Below are 10,701 nucleotides of genomic sequence, written 5' to 3'. Positions count from 1 at the left end.
AGGTCAGGAGTTCAAGATCAACCTGGCCAATATGATGAAACCCCATGGCTACTAAAAATACGAAAATCAGCCGGGTGTGATGGCAGGCGCCAGTAATCCCAGCTACTTGGGAGGCTGAGGCAGGAGAATTGCTTGAATCTGGGAGGCGGAGGTTGCAGTGAGCCGAGACAGTGCCACTGCACTCCAACCTGGGTGACAGGTTAAGATTCCGTCTCAAAAAAAAAAAAAAAAAAAAAAAAGAACATCCCTATTTTGCAGCCCCTAATGAATCTTCAATTCAGAGAATAGGAATAAGTAGGTGAAACCATTTGTTAAAAGGCAGATGGGAACTTTACAATAGCGGGATCCAGCTGGCATCTCCTGAACATATTGATCAATCTCAGCTTCATTGAAAAATTGACAAACTGACATTCTGTGCCCCCTGATATGATGTAGTATGGAACACACAGCACCAGCTATGAAGTATGGTTGCCTAAAAATCAAACCTGAACTGAACTAAGCTGATAGAACCAATGTCAAGTTTACAATAGGAGGTTAGTGGGCCAAGTTAAACAACTTCACAAGGAAGCAACACATAGATCTGGAATATGGAACATTCCATGGGACAGTTAAGGAGTTTTCTTCTAGTTAATGCCATAGAAAAGGTAAGGATGGGCTACTCTAGATGTCAAGATTAAAAGATAGTTGAGAAAAACAAGAAACTAATCTACTGTTTGGTGTTTTAAAGACAATTAGGGAAATCTGTGAATATAAACTGGGTGTGATCACAATATAGATAATATTAAGGAATTATTACCAATTTTAGTAGGTATGATAATGGCATTGTGCTTATCTAAGAAAATGTCCATATGTTGTAGAGAATGGAGTATATTTAGTGAGCAGGGGTGAAATCACATGGTGTCTGAGATTAGCTTTAAAATACGTACACACAAAGGATAGATGAACCAAGTAGCACTATCTTGAGATTGTTGAAGTTGAGTGACGGGGTATATCGGATTCGTTACATAATTCTCTTTACTTTTGTTACATATTTGAAAATTTTCATAAAACATATTAAAAATAAAACCTACCAGGCCGGGAGTGGTGCCTCACGTCTGTAATTCCAGCACTTTGGGAGGCCGAGGCAGGTGAATCACCTGAGGTCAGGAGTTTGAGACCAGCCTGGCCAACATGGTGAAACTCCGTCTCTACTAAAACTACAAAAAATTAGCTGGGCTTGGTGGCATGTGCCTGTAATCCCAGCTACTTGGGAGGCTGAGGCATGAGAACGGCTTGAACCCAGGAGGCGGAGGTTGCAGTGAGCAGAGATCGTGCCACTGCACTCCAGCCAGGGCAACAGAGTGAGACTCTGTCTCAAAAAATAAAAGTTAAAAAAAATAGTTTTTTGGCCGGGCGCAGTGGCTCACGCCTGTAATCCCAGCACTTAGGGAGGCCGAGGCGGGTGGATCACGACGTGGTCAGGAGATCGGGAGTGTCCTGGCTAACATGGTAAAACCCCGTCTCTACTAAAAATACAAAAAATTAGCCAGGCGTGGTGGCGGGCGCCTGTAGTCCCAGCTACTTGGGAGGCTGAGGCAGGAGAATGGCGTGAACCTGGGAGGCGGAGCTTGCGGTGAGCTGAGATTGCACCACTGCACTCCAGCCTGGGCAATACAGCGAGGCTCCGTCTCAAAAAAAAAAAAAAAAAGTTTTCTATTTATTTCTAATTTTTAATTTTAGTTTTTAATTTTTTTGTGAAGTTATGGATTATATTGAATATATTTTAGTTTGAGGTAGAAAAAAATTAAGCTAATTGAGTTGGTGCTGGAGGTTTTTATTTTTTTATTGTTGTTGTTTTGTTTTCATCTTATTTTAGACTGCACTGGGTAAACGTTCAAATAATGTTAAGAACTCATGCATTGCAAATCACCTGAATGGATATTTTCTTCTTTTTCCTTCTCTCCTCAGCTGCCCTCCAACTTACGTTTTACATGGCTCTGTAGCACGCCAGTTTTACAGTCTTTGTAAAGGTGATTCTGACTAACGCTGAAAATTCCGAGTTTGTAAAAATAAATATACGTGAAACATCAAAAGTCTGCAAATCTCAATGGAATCACCTTTTGAGGCAAATTTGTAAAAAATCAAAACTTCCTGAGCTCTAGAAGATGGATCTGGCAGGAAATAAAAGTACATTCAAAATGGTGAGACAAATAATATATGAACCATTTCATCAGAGCTCCTGCTACGTAGTTAATCTTCAAAGTTCCAGGCTATTCTAGACTGCTCTGGGCAACAGAAGACAGGACAAGGACCATATCTGTTGCTCTGTGCCTAGGACTGGTCTTACCAAAAAACGTTTCCTTTTGATGTTTTCTAAACTCTTGGAGCTTGTAACTCTGAGGGAAGTGATAAGATGAAAGAAGACTTTTAAAGACCTTTTATCAACAGAATCAATTTGAATATCTGGTGTGGCCTCTCTAATCTTAAAAGGGAAGGCAGAGACTATTTTATTCAGTAGATGTCTGCCACAGCTGGGAGGGAGAGTGTCTTGCTCATAGTAAGTCCTGGCATCAACTCAGTAAATATTTGTTAAATTGATTTAAAGAAATAGGCAAGTAAGAATTGTGCTGGACATATTTATTTTGTCTTCGATGTAAACCCATAGTCCCCGCTTACCTCCCTGAAATTACACTAAACATATCTAAGTAACTTCGGCTTAAATTTTCTATATTTCAGTTGATCACTTTTAATTAAATAATGAAAAACAATGATTTAGACATGATCTAATCATCTTTTTTTTTTTTAAGAACAAATCCATTCCATTTGAGGAAGATCTAGAATAATATTTCCTACATGACAATACATACATTATTTTAAAATTAAAATTGGTCTAATCCCTAAACAAAATGTTTTATTTTTTTAAGAGTTCTGTGGCACCTATAAATAAATAAAAAATCTCCAGAGCCCCAAAGACCAATCTTAGTTAACACAGTTAAGTGAAAGGCGGGGGGCGCAACAGTCTGTGATAACAGATTTTTAAAACACTTTTTTAGTTTAAAAGTCTTTCTACTGTATCTTGATATTATGGAACAATTTCATGAAAACATATTTATACCTAACCTTAAAAAAAACGCAAGTGACCAGAGACTTAAATGACACATATTTAATAAAGCAATCTTGATGATACACAATAAAATATTTTAAAAAGATTTTTAATCACACTAAAACTACAAACACATCTTAAATCAGCAAGCAAGCAGCCAAAAGAAAAAACATCCTGCTTCCCATACTCTATATTAATCATTTGATTTGGATTAAGGATGAATTCAACTTAGGAAAATAATTATTGGTATTATATTCTTCTAGACAGTATATTGCTTCAGAGACATTTAAAGAACCTTTGTAGTATGTTTTATATGCTGCAAAAGAAAAATTAATCTCAAGCGTGTTCTGCATTGAGTACAATGATAACCATTTGCTAAATCTATCGGAGCAATTTCCTCTTTTCTTTCTCTTTTTTCTTTTTTTGAGATGGAGTCTCGCTTTGTCGCCCAGGCTGGAGTATAGTAGCATGATCTTGCTCACAGCAACTTCCACCTCCTCGGTTTAAGTGATTCTCCTGCCTCAGCCTCCCAAGTAGCTGGGATTACAGGGGTGTGCCACCGCACCCAGCTAATTTTTGCATTTTTAAAAAATAGAGGCGGGGTTTCACTATGTTGGTCAGACTGGTCTTGAACTCTGGACCTCAGGTGATTCGCCTACCTTGGCCTCCCAAAGTGCTGGGACTGCACGTGTAAGCCACTGCACCCAGACTCTTTTTTTCTCAAAAAAAAAAAAAAAAAAAAAAGAGGTAAGGTCTTGTTATGCTGACCAGGCTGGTCTTGAACTCCTGGCCTCATGCGATCCTCCCATCTTGGCCTCTCAAAGTGCTAGGATTGCAAGCATGAGCCACCATGCCCAGCCCAATTTCCTTTCTTAAATAGGACATTTAAATCTGTATCTGTCATGTTATTCTGAATAGTTAGGGATGAAATTAGGTCCTATGCTTTGAGATAAATAAAAAACTAAAATAAATATATTAATTTTTGCAAAATGTCGAATATTTGCTTTTCAAATAAATTAAAAGTAGCTTATGAACTATATGCTGTACTACAACTCAGATAATATTTCCTCCTATAATTTTTGGTTAATATACTCTCCTAAAACTTATAATCAGAAAAGAGGTAGAGAGATTTCTACAAACCTAAAGATATCAAATTACAATAGAAGCCTAAGTATCTTCTTTTCATCTCTGGTTCTGAATGATGGACAATTATTAGAAAATGTGGTTCCTACTTTCCTGGCTCTCGGGAAAGGATACAAACATTTTTGAAAGGATAGGAAATCATGAACTGTTGGTGTATTGTATCAAGGGAGCCCTTTAAAATATTTTAATATGGCACAAAATAAGCTCTTATAAATAAAGTAGAACAAAATATTTGGTGGAATTTCTTTTATTTTTTCCACATGGACACAGTTGACCCCAGATACCTACAAGTGCTGACAGGAATTCAGGAGGTTAAGGCTCAGTGCAACGGGAGGAGAGGGGCAATCTCTCAGCATCCAGCTCTTTAGCACCAAGCAAGGTCTAATTTGGTAATCACAAATCTAACTTGTGAAGAAAATGTTTTTTTGTTCCAGATATATTTATTACAAGTGATTTGGAAGCTATCTTTTTGACTTAACTCCCCAAATGTTCCACTCTTTATTCACCCACTGTATTTATTTTGTTACTTAAGATCTGCTTGGCAGAAGTAAGAGGCTGTAAAGGCTTGAGAAATTGCTTAGATGGACTGTTTTATCTCCCATCCTGTTTTCCTCTGCTGGGTAGAGACAAAGCCCCAAAATGTAATCTTGTTAAAAAAAGTTAGATTTTGTTTTTGTTTTTGTTTTTTGCTGATCTACAATGAACTATGATCACTGTGAATAAAGACAGAGACTACTAGTAGCTAACTCTAAATTTAGAAATAACTCTTTTTAGGTTTAGGGAAGCATCTCAATTTCAGAAAAGTTAGTAAAGGTTACTGGTAAAATTGCTTTTACTTCTACTGGGGAAATTTTTGAAAAATATAATGTAGGACATAGAATAGTTAGTTGATTTCTCTAAAAAAAAACAGTAAATGATTTTGGAGCCCTAAGAGTGGTTAGAAAAACAAGGAGCTGTAAAATTAAGAAGTGTCCAAATCCAACTGGTTTGAAGCTAGAACTAAAGCTGAGTTGTAAGGTTGATGTTCTTTCTCACTGGGAGAAAGAATTTAATTGACCTTGGAAAGCCACAAAATAGTGCTATTTGGATTATTAATGCACAAATATTCAGATACCTGCACCTCACCTTCTGAATGCCTTAGGATTTAGCTGGGACTTTGAAAAGTAACTGAACCAAACCAAGGCTATAAATCTACAGGATCTCAACACCCTAGAATTATGCTGACATTCTAATAGGAGAGATAACTTTTCAAATATCTCAGCAACTAGTAAAATAGGTACTGAACAAACAGGCTATTTTCATAAAGCAGATTTTTATTGAGTACCTATTAAATATTATGTGCCAGGCTCCTTCAGGCACAGAGATACAGATAAGGTTCTTGCTCTCACGGAATACAGCTTCTAATACTGAATGGCATCCTGTTGATGGGTAGTGGAAAAGTGTGGGAATACTTTCAGGAGGATGCATTAAGTAATGGAACATCTTGAAATCCAGGTGTCAGAAAGATTTTGAGATGCTTAATAGGAAGCTATTGGGCCCTACGAACGGAGGACTAAGTGGAAGGGGAAAATCACTTTAGTTGCAACCATTTTTTCCTCTCCTAGATGAGCCTCTTATGTAAACCTGGCATTTGGACCATAAAAATATGGTTATTCTTTGTTAGTAAACCAGGGAACAATTTAGGTGGCATTAATTTAGTGAGCTTATTACCAGGTTTGTACAGAAATTAATAAACATGTACTTTTTAATCATCCCCTGAGGTGGCTTGCTGCCACCACTAGTTATTCTTTCAGACTGGTGAATGTTTAAAAAGGCGTGGTGAACAAAAATACTTTACCTGTGCAATTAAAAATTGTGCCCTGCAATTTTTAGGACTTTCTCAAGTTGCCAAGTAATTGGTTCTCTCACTGTGCATTGATAATGCATACTTTGTTAGCTTTACAGTTTATTTTCTGCAATAAGTTACAAAGTTGTACCCTAAGGTTATCTTTGCTGTTATGATACAATCCGGTTCATCGGCCTGGATAAGGACAGGGTATTGTTCTCACAGAGTGTTCAGCCTTATCCAATGTCCCAATGGACTTATTCAAAATAATTTCAATTTACAAAATCAATTCACTCTCTGGTTTATGGTGACAGCAGTTTCTTTCTCTGAGAAACACTAAAAAGTTGCCAGCAGTTTCATTTGAGAAACTGAAGAGATTTGCTGCCTATTTCCTGGTCATTCTGTATTGGGATGGAAATAATGTCGTCTTTCATTTTTGAGACAGGGTCCCACTCTGTCATCCAGGCCAGAGTGCTGTGGTACAGTCACCGCTCACTGCAGCCCCCGAGCTCCTGGGCTTAAGTGATCCCCCCACCATTCTCCCCAGTAGCTGGGACTACAGGCATGCACCCCCACAGCCGGCTAATTTAAATTTTGTGTGTGTGTGTGGAGATAGGGTCTCGCTCTATTGCCCAGGCCGATCTTAAACTCCTTGGGCTTGAGATCTTCCTGCTTTGGCCTCCCAAAGTGCTAGGAGTAAAGGGGTCATGGCTAATTCTTTTCTTTTCTTTTTTTTTTGAATTACTAATGTGTCCCTTACAGATCAATAAAAAAGTAGAATTACTCACAATTCCACCAATTACTGAGAAATTTATTGGTGTTTCTTTATCCAGTCGTTTCTGCCTTTCTCTAGAAATCACAGTTTTTAAAATTGGGCCCATATGGTACATAGTGTTTTGTCTCCTTACCCCCTTGAATAACCTTGACATTGTTCCACGGTATTTACAGTATTTACTAATAATGACTGTAAATGTAAGAGGTATGTAACTGACTTTATTCAGGGCATGGCAAGTAGGAGGAGTGAATTATTTTCTTCTTGTCAATAGAGCACACCCCTTCCGCCACTCATCCCTATAGTCGTTCTCTAAATTCCTAAGTGACCCCTGACTAGCAAGGTTTCAGGATCCTTGTACTGAAAGGAGCAGGCTCGCCTGGGGTCACGGCCCTCCGCTTCGCAGCAAGACCCCACCGCCCGGCACGGCCCTCCAGTCAGCCACACCTCGCTTCCCCCAGGACCTGAACAGTGGTCCCGAGAGGGCACTCTGCGGACCTAGGGGCCCCAGCCGACAAGACGCTGTGTCCTCCAGTCATCCCCTTTACACAGCAGAGCCCCAGTTCTGGGAAGCCGGGGGTCACCCCGAGCCTCCCTTCCACGTGACAGCTCGGCCTGTGCATCGCCTTCCCTCACGGACCCTTTCAGCATCAGCCCACGCGGGGAGAGACCCAGGAGGAGCGCCCGAGCCTGGGTGGCGGCCCACCCCCGGTGCAGCGCGGCGCAGCGGCCGGACCGGAGCCGCGCCGTCCCCGAATGATGACGCGCTTCCTGCCCTCCCAGCGCTCGCGGGCAGTGCGCTCGCGCTCGCCCTCGGCTCTTGTTCCGCGCCCGGAGCCAGCGGCGGCGGCAGCGGCTGAGGCGGCTGCGGGAGCGGAGTGGTCGCCCAGCGCGGGGGGACGCGGGCTGCACTCCCGGGCAGGCGCTCTGCAATGAGACAGTAAATGCATCCCCCGGTAAGGCGCACGGCTCACTCGGGTTTTCCTCTTCCTCCAGCTGCATGCACGTTGCATGAATTTCTCGTATCTTTTCCCTCCCCTCTCCAGAAGGAAAATGTGGGTGGTTTTTTTTTCCTCCCTTTTGCTTCTCGTGAGTGATGCCAATGCAGGAAAAACCCTTAAAGCTCCCAGATTTGATGATCTAGGAGGGCTTCTTGCAGGAAAATAAAAATAAAATGATATTAATGCACCTGTCTATTGCACATGTATGTTTCACTGCACTGGACCCGGGCGCAGCGGTTTGCAAACAGCCTCGCAGCCGGCGCCAGAGAGCGGATTCCTGGCCGTGTGGGCAGCCGATCCCCTCCGGGGCTCTCGCTGGGTTTCCGGTAACTGGGCTTTGAAAAGCGGCCCCGCCTGCATAGAGTGTCCCCTCGACCCCGGCCGGGCCCCCGCGCCAGGAGAGTTGGCGCGGGCGGAGCGGCTTCATTCCAGCACTGGCCGCCGGGACTCCAGCGCCACTTTGCAAACAAGTCTCCCGCCGAGGCTCTGGGCTAAGACAACCCGCCAGTGCGGAGTTCCTTCTCCAGTGCCGGACACTCAGACCTGCCGATCCCACGACTGCCCTTTACTTGGCAGTCTCGCCGCGGGCGAACTGCTGGCCGCTGAGCGACGGGGGCAGTGCCGGGCCGAGAGCAGGGACAGGCTTTGCATCCAGTGCCGCCGGCCTCACACAGACTCAGAGGCTCCCTCTCCTTCCTCGGTCCCACGAGCTGAAATTTTGCACCCATTGGAAGCTGGAGGGACCTGGAGACGAGTATTTCGGGATCTCTGATGGGACCAAGGAACGACTTTCCAGGGCGCCATATTTTCAGTGGGTTTTAGCTGCGGAGGGGAGGGGGCGAGCCGTTTCTGGGCCCCGGGGAGAGGGCCGCGCCCCCGTCGGAGAGGCCTGAGCGGTTGTGGCTGGGAAAGTTTGCGCGCCGAGGCAGGCGCGGAGGCGGCCGCGCAAGGCGCTCACAGCTGCTGTCCCCGCAAGGGCGCGCGGACTACAGCGCGTCGCCAAGCCAGCCGGCGGGGCTTGGGGCCGAGAGCCGTCGTCACGGACAGCGTGCTCGACTTGCCGCCTTCCCCTGTCCCGCCTGGACCCGGCCTTGGGGCTCGGAGTCTCAGGAAACACGCCCCTCTTCCCCACAGCTATCGCTGCCGGGCGCTCAGCCGGAGCCGTGCGCTTGGCGGCATCCCGGGGCTGGGCGCTGAGTGCAGAGCGTTCTCCCTGCGCCCGGGCTCACCTGGGTACTCCGAGGGGCGCGGGAGCTCACTCCCTGGGGGAGAGGAGGCGCCTTGGTTCGTGGATCGGGATCAGGGCCTTGCCTGTGGTCGCCCTGAGGCCGCCGACCAGCCTGAGCTTCCAGTCGCCTCCTTGACTTTGGCGGCGACAGCAGTAGCGCCCGCGGCTGCATGTTCTGCTCTCGCAGCTCGTGGAGGCGAGGTAAGGAGGGCGTTTCCAGAAGTTGGGGCTTCAGGTGACGCGTGGGGAAACTTGGATTCTTGCTGTCCGTGAAGGGCTGAGACAACCTGGGCCAGAATTCCTGTGTCTCATAGTGAAAACTTCTGGTCTTTCCAGAAGAGGAGAGAGGAATGAACTTAAGTGTTGGTGTTGTTGGGTAGGGATGATGTCCTGGAGAAGTGGACCCCAAAATACACGTAAATTGCCCTGGTACTGTAAGTACCACTTACTATTCCTTCTAATAGTACCTGCGTGTGTTGAGTTGTGGCATTGTCAGCTTGCATGCTGACCTCCCTTCTCCAGAGCTTGGAGGCGGCGACCTCTCTGGAGGGAGGGGGAAGCGGGAGTGGGGAATCTTTACTTTTGAAATAGACTGTGACCTCTGCTTTGTGAAGGGGCAGGGCACGGGCGTGTTTGCTGACCTACACGCAGCCAACTGCAGGAACGTGTTCTCCTTGGCGTGTTACCGAAATGATGTCATAGTATTAAGGCCTTGTCCGCACTTCGGGTCTTCATCATTGAGGAGGCTAGAAGGGACCACAGAAACCTCTGGGGTTGGGGGTTAAGTGAGCAGAGGGAGGGGAGAGGCTCTCCTGTGGGAGATGTGCCTGGAGATGTTTGGTGTTAGGCAGCTCTTTCCCTGATTCATTTCGAAGCGCCTGCAAAAATGTCTCCGATATGAATGTCAGCCAAGATTTTATCTACCTTGATTGCTTATTTGGGACCTTTATGCAGAATCAGAGGATGGTGGTGGGTGTGACAAGTGGCCTTCAGAGAAAAGGGATGCCTACACGAATGATTTTTTTTTCCATTGAGCACTAGAATAGTGGAAAACACCCAGAGCCCAAGATACATTTTTCCAAAATTAGCATAGCTAATTTAGAAGAGAAATCAGTTGCAGACAGCCTCCATCCGTTTTAACTTTCCAGTCTTAGAGGGAGTACCTTAATCACAGAAACAGGTCTCTTCAGATTGGTGAAGCCACTGGTTTCTTTCTGCCTTTGTACCCATTCAAGTTATCAGGGAGTTTCCAAAGAGTATTAGAGGGTCTCTCTTTTTGGCATTGACGTGGAGCTTCTTCCTCCAAAGAGAAAGCGAACTTTTAACAACGTGACCCTGTTGAATGAGTTACTAGGGATATTCTTACAGGCATAGGCTATATATGTGTTTTGAACTTACCTACTGCTGACTCATTCAGGTTTTTCCAAACACTGTTCCCTACAGTATTTTTAAGTGAAGTTAGGGTTTAGGAGGAGGTGGGTATATCACTTTCTAGTCAGTATCTTTCTTTTTTGTCTCAAAACTAATCTGATTTCCCCTCCTTCACCCCTCACTCCCAGAACATCATTGGTTCTCAAGAGTCGTAAAGGACGATTACAGGTGGTGAACAATATACATTTTTACCAACTATTCTCAGAAAAAAAAATCTAT

At 44.4% G+C, this 10,701-nt stretch overlaps 1 protein-coding gene across 1 annotated transcript in view; it reads left to right on the top strand.

The window, feature by feature from the left end:
- Positions 1-7,647: 7,647 nt before the first annotated feature.
- The window catches only part of TLN2 (talin 2), a 474,484-nt gene continuing 471,430 nt past the window's right edge, over positions 7,648-10,701 (top strand). Inside the window, exon 1 of the mRNA XM_026455077.1 lies at positions 7,648-7,778. The gene's annotated coding sequence lies outside the window, so the exon portion shown is untranslated. The remainder of the gene's footprint in view (positions 7,779-10,701) is intronic.

This window comes from Piliocolobus tephrosceles, chromosome 6 (assembly GCF_002776525.5).
Source record: "Piliocolobus tephrosceles isolate RC106 chromosome 6, ASM277652v3, whole genome shotgun sequence".
Taxonomy (NCBI): domain Eukaryota; kingdom Metazoa; phylum Chordata; class Mammalia; order Primates; family Cercopithecidae; genus Piliocolobus; species Piliocolobus tephrosceles.
Note: the sequence above shows the minus strand (reverse complement) of the source record. Positions and strands in the feature narration are given on the sequence as shown.